At 42.9% G+C, this 15,824-nt stretch overlaps 1 protein-coding gene across 4 annotated transcripts in view; it reads left to right on the forward strand.

Annotated features, from left to right (window-relative positions):
* Nucleotides 1-15,824, forward strand: part of LIFR (LIF receptor subunit alpha) — a 95,013-nt gene that overhangs the window by 8,147 nt on the left and 71,042 nt on the right. The window lies entirely within an intron of this gene.

Genomic DNA, 15,824 nt, shown 5'->3' on the forward strand with positions numbered 1-15,824 from the left:
CCTATGGGATTTGCGTCCAGGGAAGCTTGGTGAGACCTGCGTTCGTGGGGAAGGACACTTTGGTCCGAAATTATTGGGCAGCGACTTCTATTGATTCGAATTCCACTTCTGGGACGGGAGGAATGCTTAGAGACGCAGCTTGACACTCCCCTCTCCCCACATCTCTCTCTTTAATTGCACCCCCAACATCTCTCCCTATTTGGGACGCTATTCCCAAAGTTCTTTTTGCCTCTTTTTGCCCCTTTTTTCTTAACAGCGACTTCTCCCCCCCCCTTTCCCCGCCCCCAGCTGTGATTATTTTCCCTGAAGGGAAACCGATTCCCATTTTCCGCCCACCCCGGCTGCTGGATCAAAGCCTTTGGAGGGGAAGCCGGAGAGACGACCCGGTCTAAGCTGGGCTCTCCTAAAGGTCGAGACGCTGCTCAGAGACGCGGTCGAGAATTGGCAGCCGCAGCTGGATAATCGATTTCTCCGTTTGAATTCCGGGATCCGCCAATCGGCGGTTCCCTAAGCACCCTCGATCCCACTGAGAGTTGCTTTTAAATTTATATTTATTCAAAAAGCGTTTAGGACCGTGGGAGAGTAAATCAGCACTTCAGTTTGCGAGTATAGTATGTTGGTTTCGGTTCTGATTAATTGTTTTCAATGTAATGGCAGCGAACGCAGAGAAAGATATTTGTGTTCTTTCTTGTCTATACCTGTAGACCAGCCTTTAACAACCTTGGGTCCCCAGATATTGTTGGACTACAACTCCCATCAATCCCTAACCTGCTAGTTTGGATATGATAGGAGTTGTAGTCCGACGACAACTGGGGACCCAGCAACCCTCCACCGTTGCTGCTAGCTAGGGTTGATGAAAGTTGTAGTCCAAAAAAATATGGGGACCCAAAGTTGGAAAAGGCTGCTGAAGACCCTTGCCTGGTTTCCCCCCATCTTTCCCCCCTATCTTTCCCAAGTTAAGCCTTTGGGAATATTGGATTTTGTTTGAGTTATCATGGTTGCGGATTGCAGATGGCCTGTGATACATTGGAGAGAGTGAGAGGGCAAAGAGTGACTCAGAGCTATTCCTTTTCCTCTCTGGAGAGATCATCTGGAGGTGGTATTGGCAGAACATCCAGTGAAAGTAATCCAAGGTCATTGCCAGGAGTATCTGGCTCCAACAGAGTTGCTTGAAAGCAATTTTTGGCCACTTCGAACCAGTTTGTTTTAATTGCCCAGGAAGGGTTTCAGGTAAGAGAAAAAGGCAGTTAAGCCCTCTGCCCCCAAAAGTCACCCCAATTCCACCCCTGCAAAAGAGGTGTTGGTTTTTTCTAGAGATTTGGGGCAGGGAATTCAATTCACTTTGCATTTAAAGGCAAACCAACCTAATTCTCACTTTTCAAAACAATAGGCGAACTGAAACCAAAAGGCCTTCTTCGAAAATCAACACTTTTCTGAATTCTGCAGTGCAGCTCCCCAGCTGAGTAATGGGTGTAAAAATGCAGATATTAAATGAAATTGCAAACATGCATTTGATTTGCTCTGTGGAAATGGGTATATCGAGCAAAGTTCACCCATCCGTTAATAGCAAAGGACACTAAAATGCTGGTGGATTTCCATGAGGACCTAAACAAACAAAAAAATGAAAATGGTTAACGGAACTGCAGAGAACTGAACTTAAAAGTGGGGGAATGAGAATTTGGCAGATTTGCCAAACTGCCTTCTCAGGGCAGTTTTGAACTTTGCATACTGTGTGTACAGTCTTGAGCAGACCTTCTATTGTGAGAGGGCTGCAGGTGGTGCATGTTTTCTTTCTAGAAAAGGCTTTTCCGGTGCTCCATAACCTCCCTAGCTTCGGAGTTAATGTGCCTTTCAGGAAGCATGGTCCCCTGGGAAGGCTGCAGAATTCTTACCTGATAAAGCCCCATGGGATTCTTCCCCTGGGCTTTAACTGAAGCCTGGAAACCTTGAGGAAGTTGGTACAGAGTGCCTGTACATTTGGTACAGAGTGCCTGAGAGCAGCGGATGAGCTGATTTTCTATTTAAAGCAAGTTGTTTTATATACCTTTTCCATAGTGGTTTCTTTTTGAATAAAGTCTTAACTTAAAAGCAGCAACAGCTGGCTGCCAAGTACATGAAATGTAGCTCCCCCACGTTCCCACACCTACAGGAAAGCCCAGCCTGGGACTTCGTGAACTTTTCAGGAAGCGCTGGGCCCCTGAGAAGCCAGCAGAATTTAGACCACTGGAGAGATGGCTTGTTGAATGAAAGAAATGAGACTTGCAAGCTCCATCAAAAGATATTACTTTGCATCAAACCCCTGCACCCCGCCACTGAGTACTTTGTGAAAAGTTTCTCTCGTTTTTGCTAATTTTTAATACAGTTAATGGATGGAGAATTATTTTTTTTAATGGCACTACGCAGGAATAAAGTTTGTAGGGAAATTCTGGGATCCTGCCCCTCAAATGGGCTTACTCTTAAAGTAAGCATGTGTAGGATCGGACTGTAAAAAAAAAAAGCATACTGTGCCCATTGAGCATATGTAAATAATGTTCATGAAGGGAGAACCGAACGTTTAGTCTCGCCAGCATAAGTTTTATATTTGCACTTCATTTCATTTGTACTTTACCTTTCAATGCATTCCCAGGACAATTTGGTCCAGTTGCCATTTTAAAACAAGAACATTAAGCAACATTAAATACACAATATCAGGAGTGGCAGTTGAAAGGCTTTAAAAACAAAGCAGGGAACAGCATTATGGCAATGCACAGAGGTTAGAAGGGTTTGCTATGTACAGTGGTGCCTCGCAAGATGAAATTAATCCGTTCCACGAGTCTCTTCATCTAGCGGTTTTTTCGTCTTGCGAAGCAAGCTCATTGACAGCTTAGCGGATTAGCGCTATTAGCGGTTTAGCGGCTTTTAGCGGATCAGCTGATAAGCGGCTTAGCAGCTTAGGAAAAGGGGGGAAAGGGGGAAAAACCCGCAGGAACTCGCAAGACATTTCGTCTTGCAAAGCAAGCCCATAGGGAAATTCGTTTTGTGAGATGAACCACCCAGCAACAGGAATATCCCACCTTGTCTGGATTGAGTTTATGTTGATCAGCCCTTATCCGTTGTACTAACACATACCTGAAGCTACATAGAATCATAGAATTATAGAATCATAGAGTTGGAAGAGACCACAAGGGCCATCGAGTCCAACCCCCTGCCAAGCAGGAAACACCATCAGAGCACTCCTGACATATGGTTGTCAAGCCTCTGCTTAAAGACCTCCAAAGAAGGAGACTCCACCACACTCCTTGGCAGCAAATTCCACTGTCGAACAGCTCTTACTGTCAGGAAGTTCTTCCTAATGTTTAGGTAGAATCTTCTTTCTTGTACATGATGCAACAGGTTTGCTGAATCAGAGCATGTTTGGGTCTCTTTGCTGCCTGCGTTGTATGGGTGAAAGGCAGGATATGTATGCATGTAATAAGCAAATATGAAACCAAATTGAGGTTTGCATGTGGGAAGAGGCTGTTGAAAGTGGAAATGATTTAGCTGGTCGTGTGGTCGTTTCATGATCTGTGTGGGCTTACTGTGGGGAGTTTCTCCCTCTCTGAATACAGAAGACACCTTAAGTTGAAATATTTATGGCTATGTTTTGATTGCAGATGAAATTCAGAACGATTACTCATGCCGCCTTTTCTTTTTTTCCTGTTTACGTCTTGCTTAGATAAATACAACAAGGTTTATTTGGCTCAAAATACTAGTGTAGAGGTGTGAGCAATTGCCATGGAACTGCAGAGGTGTTTTGAATTTCTGGAAGGTTCCCCCGCCTTTCCTCTCACCTGTGACAAAATTGAACAGAAAACCCATAAGAACTTGTATTGAATGTTTAGAATTCAGAGTAGGGTATTGAAGAAGTGAAGGGCTTTGAAACCGTATGCACTTTTGGCCAACAAATGTGTATTAGATTTGAATTTAGGAGGAAGGAAATGTAGACAATGAGATCTGTCTTATGAAAATAGCCTTGGTTGTTAATATCTGTTTAAAGTAAATTGTAGCAGCAACTCAACTAAAGCATCCATTCATGCCAGTTCTGCAGCTGGAAGAAGGACTTCCAGAAGCTGAGTGGAGTTTCCAGGCTGATTCATGCAGGATTAGATGATTCCTGAGAAAACTCAGCAAATTGAAGGCGGGGATGGGGAACCTCTGGCCTCCAGCTCTCATCATTCCCAACGTGTTTGACCAATGGTAAGGGATGATGGGGAGTTGTAGTTCACCTGTAACATCTGGAGGGCCACAGCCTTAGAGCTTTGGAGGTGAAAGCTAGCACTTAGAATTGTGCCCAAAATGCAATTGTTCTTGTTCTCTTTGAACCCTGTGTTGATTCTTTGGTTCTGGGATGCTCCGTGTCTGGACTGTAGAAAAAAGAGAGAAAGAAAGGAACGTTATAAAATGGTGTAACTGTATAGTGACTGGAGATGTTTCTATGCAAACAAGTGAAACATGATTCTGGCTGTGTATCGGTTTGGATGCTGGTTTTGTCCCTGCATTAAGCCGTGGCTCTCTAAATATAGTGCTGAAATTTGCCTAGGAGCTTAGTACTTTTTCCAGGGAAGCTTGCTGTGCTGTTGAAATGGATAGAATGTTAGGTATGGATTGGATTCAGTTTTTTTTCTGTGCCTTGAGCCTCTTTGGGTGACCTTGGGTCCCAGTATGTATACTTCTCTCAGTTACTGCAGGAAAAGAAAACCTCTTGATTAAATAGAAATCTGTATTTTCATCCTTGGCAATGTAAGCAACCAAACAGGGTCAGAAGCCTGATATTGTTACCTTGCAACAGCAGAAATTAACTTCGGAAATTAAATGCCTCTTGTACGGGAGAAAAGAGGAAAAGGAATAAAACTTTATTTGTGTCCCTATTCCGTATTGAACATTCCCTCCCATATGAAATTGTGCAGAAAATTCCTGCATTGCAGGGAGTTGAACTGAATAACTCCCCACCCCCTGTTGTCCCTTCCATATCTACAATTCTCTGATTCTCTGACTTTCTCAGGGAGATGCAACATTCTAGTTGTCTAGTTGCAAGGGTCTTAATTGTGATCATCTTCCTCAACTTGCCATGTTGCCTCATTCCCTTTCTGGTTCAGTTGCCTCTGTGTCTGGAGAGAAACACTGTTTGGGTTGGGCTGACGTGGATGTAGCAATGAGACTGTTTATAAAAATGTACGATGATGGAATCAAAGTTTAGTCATTTTTCTCAGCTTCTTAAACATGTAACTGAAAACTCCAGTGCACTGGTAAAAGCAATGGATGCAACAGAAATGCTGGTGTTTAGGGAGCATATTTTTTCCAAGAGCATATGCAGATTGAATGTTTTCTCCTTTGAATTTATGAAGTTCTTCGTCACCTTTGTCTGTCATGATGCATTCCTCCAGACATTTTTAATACCATATGTCTGCACATTAGGCAGACCTCTGTGAACCAAAGTCAATGATACTTCGCAGTGGAGACTGCTGCAGTAGAAATGTTAATGACATGCAGCACATATAATGGTTGCAGCACAAGCCGAGTCTGTTTTCTAACCATGTGTATACTTGAATCTGAGGAACAGAGGACTCTGCTTTAGGCAGATTATTGGTCCACCTAGCTCAGTACATGTCTATATTGATTGGGGTCTTGGGCAAGTCTTCCTAGCCCTTGCTGATTAGAATCTTCTGCATGCAAAATGTATGTTCAGTCACTTCACTACTATGGCCATTTTCTAATCTTCTGGTATAAATCTTAAAGAAGTATATTCGGTGAACTGTGTGGCAGCCAGCACCACTATTTTATGTGGTTTTATGGGAATTAATGAGGGAGTGCAAATATCACTTTGTTTTCTTGTTGATTTCAGTGAAAGATTTGGCCCTCCTTCTGCTGCAGTTAACTCTGGTATGTTCAGTCCAATCAGGTTCACCCCTGAACATCAGACTTCCTAAATCTCAGATGGGTTGGACCAGAGGTCGCAATTTTATAGGGCACAAATGCAGCCTAACAGCTGTCTAAACCAGGGGTTGTCAACATGGTGGCTTTAATTATGTAAATAAATCAAATTTTATTTAATTAAAAGCATTTATATAAACCACATGACAGTGTACTGTATTTAAAAAACACACACAATGTAGTTAAAAATGCAGCCTAAAACTAATAAGACAGCAATGTTAAAAGCATATAGAATAAGAATTTGGGGGATTCTGACACGCAAAACAGGGTCTTGAATGATCTTATGGTCAGAAAACGCCTGCGCAAAATGTGTGAAGCAACTGATGGTTGCCGTTCTGTGTATGGCAAAGTGAAGGGCATTTAATGACATAGGGCTTGAAGTGGCATTTTGTGGTGCCTAAAGTGCCCCCCATGCTGAAATTAGGCTTGAAAAAAGCCATCTACTGTAGGATGTGGTTTGTGTGCAGTGCCTACAGCAGTTTCTCTTGTTTGCAGAAGGGCCAATGGGCCCTCGAAGTTTGGTCACCCCGACCTAAACTAAAATAGAGATCTCGGTTCTGTCAGTTTCACGTATCTCTTCTTTTTCCTCTCCACCCTCTACATGACCTTTCTGTGAACTGTACATAGCATTCTAGCCTATTTCTAAAACGCAAAACAATGCCTGCCGTGCAAAGCGGTTAAGAATGAATTTGTTTCGTTTTCATTCGTTCAAATTGCCACTTGTATTGTACTGTAAAAATGAATGGTGGAATAATTTGTTTAGATTTTTTATTAAAAAAAAAACTTACGAGAATTGCGCAAATTACCTACTATTTGTCCAACTGGATTGTATGTTGCTGTTTTCTTTTGCATCAGATGAGCTACTAGACTCCATTTGTTGGTCTTTATTGTTTTTGTTTAGAAATGTATAAAACTCTCTTTTCTGTTTATACTGATTCTCAAAGGGCAAAATGATTGGAAACTAATGTAAAATGTAACCCTTCAAGAAAATTAAGATTTTAAAGGAAACAATGTGATCTAAAAGCAAACATTTGCAGGGAAATTCCAAAAACCAGAGAAACACTCCAGCCTTTAGGAAAGGCCAAATGTCTTCTTGAATAGGAAAGGCTTAACTGCTTGTCTAAACAAATCAAACTCTTGAAGCAGGCAGATATCTGATGGAAGGAATTGAAGCTGGGCTGATAATGAGAGACCGAGCTGGACCAGAAATATCAGCCTATTTAGAAATTAGCAGGAGGACAGGTGAAAAGAGCACCCCAAAGACTGAGGGGTGCAGGAGAATGTTAGGAGAATTTCAGGAGTTTTTAGAGAAAGTAGGAGGGGGCAATGCTTTTAAAGTTTGTAAGGCTTTTTAAAGTTTACAAAGTGTGTGTACATGAGTGCACTCTCTCTCTCTCTCTCTCTCTCTCTCTCTCTCTCTCTCTCTCTCACACACACACACACACACACACACACTTGCCTGCCCCCCATTTTTGCACATTGTCTTGAAAAATTAAAACTAAGGTAAGACAGTCTTCAAAATTTTCTGAAATTTCTCTCCCCTTTCTCATTTTGATTGGGGGAAAAATGTTGCTGCAAAAACAAAGAGGGGCAATTTTTTTGGGGGTGTGTGTGTGGCCCTAGCATGAAATCCATAAACACATAGAAAAAAATATGATAGTTTCACGACAACTTTCGGTGATGAGAATTGGCCTCGGCTTTTATGTAGCAGCTCTTGCAAGTGTTCAAAGCACTTAACTTTGTATCATTTGTAATCCTTGCAATAGCCCTGTAAGACAGGTCAGTAGTAATTTTATCTCCATACTGCAGAGAAGTGGGTTGAGAGAAAGGGATTTGTCTAAGTCCAGATAGTGTGTTCATGAAAATTTGAGTCTGTTTCAGCTCCATATTTAGGAGGACTTAGATAAGACAGCAGTACTCCCCCTTTCCCAAGCTGGTGGCCAATAATGAGTGAGTAGTTACCTAACCTTTGCCCACCCCCTTTCAGATGAACTACAACTCCCAACTGCCTCAGCCAGCACAGCCATCAACATCTTGCGGGCCATAAGTTCCTCATCCTGTGCTATTTGAAAGTGTTCTTTTTCTTTTCTTATCTGACAGTTCTGGAGGTAGTAAGAATCTGGCAAGGTTGAGGACCTATTCTTGGAAGTTGCTAATCTGTGCACAGTGTAAGGCCATAAAGATAAAGTGGCTCAGAGTGAACCCAGCCATCAAATGTGTGCTTTGAACATCTGCTTATCCTGCAATTGCTTTTTGTAATGAATGAGGTCCAGTAACAAAAAGGCAGCACCCACCCACAATTTCTGTCCTTTTCAGAGAACCTTTGAGTTCCTATTGGTGCTCCATGCTGAGTGCATGTTATGCTCAAAGCATCTCCTCCTTCCTCATCGGAGATGTCTCGCCCCGCCCCACACACACATCAAGAGGAAGTTGGCACCATTTGCACCTCGTGTCCCACCTGATTGGGCTGTTGGCAAATGCTAGTGGTCAGAGATTCCAAGTAGAGCTGGCTTCCCCTGATTGGTGGATCTCCTTCACACATGGTCATTTCCTGACCCTCTGAGATAAAAGGATTAAGCTTTCAATGTTCTCAGTATCTTCCATCAATGCTTTATAGAACTTGCCTAGGGTGACTCATGCTGCTTTGTTGGCTAAAGAGGTTTTGTAAGTTACTAGGTCTTCCTTAGACATGCTTTCTTTCTCTTAAAGCAGCTCTCTGTTTTCTTCCTCTCTCTTATACTGATCTAAATAAGAGTTTTTTGTTTTAATTCTTAGAAAAAAGAAAAGAACGCTGGAGGTGGGATGTGGGGTTTTGCATTGCCTAACCAGTCAGTCTGTACTCTGACTGTACTCTGTACTCTGAAGAGACTTCCTCAACCTCAGCCCTCCAGATAGTTTGAGACTACAGTTCCCATCATCCCTGACCACTGGTCCTGCTAGCTAGGGATCATGGGAGTTGAAGGCCAAAAACATCTGGAGGGCCGAGTTTGAGGAAGCCTGCTCTAGACCATGAGTGGGGAACCTGAATGCTGCTGGACTCCAGCTGCCATCGTTTCTGACCCAGAGGGTTTGAGAGTCCTAACAACATCAGAGTGGGGGCACAGGTTCTCCGTTCCTTCTCCAAACTTTTAAGGCAAAAAACTGAGAATGACTTATCGTACTCTGCCTGCTGGTAAGAGTCCAGAAAAGCATTTCTTCCTCAGTTTGCAATAATACTGCAGGCCTGACAAAGGCGACTAGTTAATGATTCCAAAATGTGTGAGATGGTAAATAACACAGGACTAGGGTATGTGTGTTGCCCTTCCATTTTCCCGGCTGTGGAGAGGATGTTGTAGGACTGCAACAACTCTGTCCTCTTAATTTCAAGAGAATTCCAGTGCAATCATAGTCATGTCTACTCAGAAATAAGTCCCAGCAAGGTGAGTTAAGTCTCTCCACCGCACCCCAAAAAGCCAGTTCAGAAGGAGCTGTGTTTATTTGCTTCATGGCTATCCATATGTTCAACACTTTATAGCACAGTGCTTCAGCTTTCTTAAATTTTCACAGCCAGGAGTGCTGTTTTTGACAGTGTACACGTGGGCCTCATTAACCTTGGTGATCCTTCTTAAATATGGAGTTGAAAGATCACTGGTGTTGGTTACTGGGGGGCAGAAATTAGGGAAATGCTCATTGCTGGTTCAGAGAGAACCATTTGTTTTGGAGGAGGTGCCCAATCCTATAGGCAGTGGTTGTTAAAATGAGCTGCATTCTATGCAGCAAACTCAGAAGAATTATTTTTAAAGTTGGTATAAAGCCAAAAATGGATTTGTGCATACCATATATATTTATATATAATACAGTACATACATTTTAAGAATGGTCATGGTAATCATGGTGAAAAGAAGCTTAGCCACCCTTCTGAGGTCTGCAGGCAACTCTAAGCTACGAAAAATACAGAGTAGCATGTAATGAGCACTGTAGTATTTTGAGAGCCTGGGAATATTTTCCCTTGGCCTCCAGTGCTTTGTTATTTTTGCAGCCTAGAATTTTTGGGTACATGGAGTACAGGGTTGCTGTAGCAATGTGGCTCTGCCGATTATGAAAGCACCGCTCCTCCCATGAAGGACAGCGTTTTTCTTCTTCTTCTGTAGCAAAGCTTTCAATCCGGCCGATGCTCAAAAGGCAACCGAGCCAACGATGTTAATCTTACTGAACCGTGCAGTGTATTTTGTAAAGCGTCTGTCTTAATGGACATAGCGCTCTCATTTTTCCGTCCCTGCATATCTGGCTTGGAATAAGGCACACAAACGGTCAGTTGAAGGTGCTGATCCATGTAACTGGACTTTGTGTACCTTGGTGACATGTACTGAATTTGCACCTAATGCTGGTGAATATATTCTGATCTGTGCAGCTTCCTTGGGTCCTTTTTATACGTTTAATCTGGAACTAAGCTGCTGTGAGTTCAACGTGACTTTCTTCTAGGTACGTATACATAGAACTTGTAAGTTTTCTTGTTTGTGTATTCAGCCTTGATGTCCTGAAAGTTTTGTATGACATCTAAAGTGTTAGTATTACATGGTATCGATCGCCTACAGATTCAGACTTGTGAGATACATTTTGGACTGTATCCACTGTTGCATCTTGGTTTCTTTCTTTCTTTCTATGGTAAAGATTTTAATCAAGCCTTAGACTGATGTATCCTCCCAGAATGTCAACTTTGAATAATAAGTAACAAGGTAATGGATTTGTTAGAGCCCACAAAAAAGGTCAGAAAGGTAAGCAAACTTTGAAAAGCATTAACAACATGATAGAATTTGACTGTTACTTTTGAAACTTTTTCTGATGGGCCAACAAACTAGTGGTAGTTCTTAACTTTTCTTCTGACTCGTGCAGAGGTTGCAAAGGAACGCTTTGGGTATTGAATGACTCTGTCTTGCAAAAGTTATTTAGAAGCAGTGAGATGGCTTTGTATACTATTGATGCATTTCTTGATACCGTGCCTTATTATTTCCCAAAATTAGGCCTATTTTAGATTTGCCATCACTGCGAGCAGTCTGCTTAAATAAAAAATAAACTATTAGGGTGGTCGGTGGCTTCTGCATCCTGGCTTATTTTGAAGCTGTTAACCATGGTTTTCTGTTACATGCAAATGAAGAACTATGGCCAGTTATGGCTTCCTAGTTTTTCTATTGCCACTCATGTGGAGGCCTGCATTTGTGCACACAGTTTGTGCATATCCCAGTTTGCTAAGATGGGATTTTGGATTATGTGAATGCAGACATTTCTTGCCACCAGGTCTAAGATTGTGATTACACCAACAGCCTCTGCAATGCACTATATATGTATTTTGAGAAAAACAGTTGGTGTACACACACCCTTAGGATAGATTTCAGAGGGAAAACCTTTCAAATAAATGGCGGCATGTTCTAAAATAGTCAAATATTTTCATAATTGGAATAATTATTAGGGAACCTAATGAGGTTTCATCAGAAGGACTGTTCCTTTTTACCACTGTTGCCCTTTTATCTCCATATTTGTATCATTCACTACATCTTGAAATATGGCCACTGGCATCAGGTTTATAGTCAACTGGACAGTAATGTTCTTAATCCTGTTTTGAAGTTGATTATAACAGTTCAGACTTGCATCAATTTTAAACATTTTCCCGAGTAGTTAGATTTGACCAGTTACCCTTGTTTTATTTTTAAATCGCCAATGATACAAAGCTGGTATATCACTTTTTGTTTGGTTGTCCCATATGTGAAATAATATTTCACACTGATTTCACACTGATTTCCTGGCTATTTCAACAGAGAAGAAATAAATGAAGTCTTTTAGTGTATTACTGGCTAGAATAAAAGTAATAGCATAGTACTGCCTTCTGAAATGTGGAGGTAATAATGAACGGTTATACCTAACTTAGTCAGTGAGCAGACTCACTGAAATCAGTGGAAAAGTCCTGATTTATTTGGAAGCAACTCAAAGTCTTAGGTTTGTCCAGACTACATTTGTTAACCTGCATTCTTTTTCAGCTTGCTGTTACATTCCTGCTTTATTTCACCTTTTTCCTTTTTGCAAAATCGCCACATGAAATTCAGCTTCAAAGAAGAAAATAATTAAATTAATTCCTTCATGCTATGGAAACAAACTCTTTAATCCTGTTAGACTTGGTGTGATCCAAGGTTGAATTCACCTTGCACGGCAGCTAGTCAGCAAAGAGAAGGTTGTGCCAAAACACTTCAGGGGGTTAAAGTTTTCAAGTATCAGTTTAGTTAACGTGTACCTGAGATGTCAAAATATTGCCACCTAGTGCTATTAATGGCAAAGCCTGGCAAACAGGAATCCTAGCCGATCAAGTGGTTTGTAGTTAAATCCCGCCTTAGGGTCCATGTTTTTGCCATGTCACAGCCCACAGATCTTTTCATCAATGAGGAAACTTACATAGCAACACTTGCTGGCCAGTGCTGCTTCTGTGGACTCATTGCCCTCTAATTTGGTACAAATATACCACACTACCTGCAGGGTCAAGCTCTGGAAAATGCAAGCTGTTGTGTAACTTTTTCCTGGTTTTCTTCAGTAAGTTACAGGTGGATCGCTTAAGATTGTTCAACACACATCCAAACTATTTTTTCTTTAAAAGAAAAGAAGGTAGGCTAGCCTTCCCATCTGATGCATGGAGGAGCGGGATAGATGGGCGTATATTTATTTATTGCATTTGTATCCTGCCTTTTTGTCCAAGGGCTCAAGGTAGCACACATGGTTCTCTCCCCATCCCCCTTTCCATTTAATCCACACAACAGCTCAGTGTGAGGTAGGTTAGTTGATTATCATTGGATTTGCTAGAATGCCAGTTTTGGGGGGAAGGGCCATAGTGCAGTGGTAGAAGCTCTGCCTTGCATGCAGAAAGTCCCAAGTTCGAAACCCCGGTGTCTCCAGGTACGGCTGGGAGAAATTCCTGTCTGAAACTCTGGAGGGCTGCTGCCTGTCAGTGCAATAGACAATACTGAGCTAGATCAACCCATGGATCTGAGGCTGTCTTAAGGCAGCCTCCTCTGTCATTCAAATTGTGGTGTTGGGGAATGAGCCCGTTGGTTCTTCTCTTTGAAGTTATTGGCACCTGTCTGTCTCAAGAGACAATGGAGTGCACCCACTTCCATTGGTGAAGTCAAACCACTGTATTAGCATCACCAAAGTGACCTCCTCAGGGCACAAGCCTGGGCATGGATGTGGTCGAAAGGAAAGCACAGCCATATGTTTGGCACCAGCTTGGCTGCAGGAGATGTTGGAAGGAGGTGTATGAGGTGCCATTCAACCATCTTAGGGACTCCACTCTGGACTTGTGTGGGTTTACTCCTTAGCTCCCCCCCCCCCAAAAAAAAATGTCCTGCAAGTGTGATAGGAATTTTGAGGTCTTATATATATGGCAATGTTCATAGGTGGACCAACCAAGCACGTACATGGATCAGCATAGGAAGGCCAACCTGGAACCATTTTGATTCCTCAACTGACCAAATGTTTTCTCTGCAAGGTCAAAGTGGGAAACCTCCCCATTGTCTCTTTCCTCACAAATCCTGTCTTAAGGACATATTTAAGATATGAATAGGGTGTGAGCCTGTGACCTGGCCCAGTATTTATCACTACAAAAGAATGGCTAGGCTCACCAGGCAATCCAATCAAGTAACCTGACAGACAGGAGATAAACAACAACAGGAGAAAAACAATATTCATATTTCTGTTATAGACCACCTTTTCTGTGATGTAGGTGTGATGTATCCAGGGAGTGATCTTAGGTTACACCCCTTCTGTGATGTATGGGTGGCAATTTCAAAAGTCTTTATAAGGCCTTGCACGCCATTTTTCTGGGTTCCTCCGCTCTCCTGCGGGTGAGGCGAGCACCCTGTTGCAACAGATCAATAAAGATCAAGCTTACTAGCTGCTTTGCTTCTCAGGATTCTCTGGTTGGCCTCTGTTATTTTCTCCTACCAATAGGGAACCTATGTAAGGACTCTATATGGGCTCTTGGATACCCCATAAGGGAAAAGGGCAATTTTTGTTTACAACACAAGGCAGCAGAGGTTTAGGACCAGAGTTTTCCTTCTTCTAGATAGGCTACCTTCCCAGGTAGATGAGCCCCATTTGCCCCTCACTTCCCTCCACAACACATGCAGTCACCGCCTTCTAGACCATTGGACTCCCTGTGTGCTGGCCCCGGGGAAACATGGTCCAGGTCTGGTCCAGAATCTGAAGGTTCCGCTAGGAGTCAGTCTGATGGGGCCAAGGCGGGATGCGAGGCAGGAAACCAGGCAAGGACGGGTACAGGATCTCAGGCAGGATCTGGCATACAGCAATGTTGCTCCCGCAACCTGGGGCGGGGTCCGACAGCCTTTTCGTCATGGTAGTGGCTGGTCCTGATCCCCCAGTGACTCACCTTCCTGTTTCGCCCACAGGTGAGCACTCCTCCTGCGAGTACTCAGGTCTCTCATTCTCTCAAACCTTAGTCTCAGCAGCTTGGCAGATGTCAGTGGGTTATTAGACCCAGTGGCCGCCTCAGCCTCCCCTGACCCAACCGGTAGTGGAGCAGCTGTAAGTGATGGCCCAGCTGAAGGCAACGAGGTAATCCCCACATCTGGAGCCAGGGAAGGCTCAGGCCCCTGACTCGGCCCAGCTGGTGTTTGCTGCAGGGGCACCTGTGCAGACTGGCACTCTTCAGGATCAGGCCCCAGATGATGCCTGAGGTAAAGGATCTGGTTCAGACTGAGACCCCTCTGGTTCTGAGTCCGAGCCCGAGTCCCAGGCCATCACACACTGTTGGTCTCATCTGCTCAATCCTTCAGAGCCTGTCTTTGCATGTGGGGGGATGTGTGTGTCTCTTTCTAAGTATTGCATTTGTATTCACCCCAAATATGATTCTGTATGTTTTTTAATTCTATACTGAAAGTACCGGTATTTCCAATTAATGCTTGCTGAAAACGTTTATGTGTACACACACACACACACACACACACGAAGTAAAGTTACCGTATTTTTCGCTCTATAAGACGTACCAGACCACAAGACGCACCTAGTTTTTGGAGGAGAAAAAAATATATATATTCTGAATCTCAGAAGCCAGAACAGCAAGAGGGATCACTGCGCAGTGAAAACAACAATCCCTCTTGCTGTTCTGGCTTCTGGGATAGCTGCGCATCCTGCATTCACTCCATAAGACGCACACACACTTCCCCTTACTTTTTAGGAGGGAAAAAGTGAGTTATAGAGCAAAAAATATGGTAAATGCTGGCAATGAAGAGGAGGAATAGGGCACAATGCAATGCTGCCATTAATTTGGATGGAAAAGGAAAAGGAAACTCACTAATTGCATTTCACAGTCTATTATAGCTGAACTCATGGGGGAGTTAAGAGCAAAAAAAAAAAAACCAAAGGAAATCTCACTAACTGTTGAGAGAGAATTTGGATGTGTAAGGTTTATGAAAGCAAATCACAGGCGGGGGTGTGTGATGTATGAGTCTGTATTTTACTGGAATATGTTCAGAAGCTTGACTTGCTTCCATGAAGGAGATAAATTGAAACCATGGGGTGATAACACATGATTCTAGTAGGTATCATTTGTATTTATATCCCGCCATTCCTCTGAGGAGCTTGAGGAGGCATGCATAGTTCTCCTCCTCCCTGTTTTATCCTCCCAACAACCCTGTGAGGTAGGTTAGGCTGGGAGTGAGTAGCCGACCCAAAGGTCACCCAGTGGGGATTTGAACCCCAGTCTCCCAGGGCCTAGTCCAACACTCTAACCACTACACCACACAGGCTTATAAGCATTTAAAAAAAATACTGTTATGGTTTATTTATCAATATTTTAAATGAATATTTTAGACTGATGAAAAATGGGTAGAGGTCTT

Source organism: Podarcis gaigeae (genome assembly GCF_964106915.1).
Source record: "Podarcis gaigeae genome assembly, chromosome: 11".
Taxonomy (NCBI): Eukaryota; Metazoa; Chordata; class Lepidosauria; order Squamata; family Lacertidae; genus Podarcis; species Podarcis gaigeae.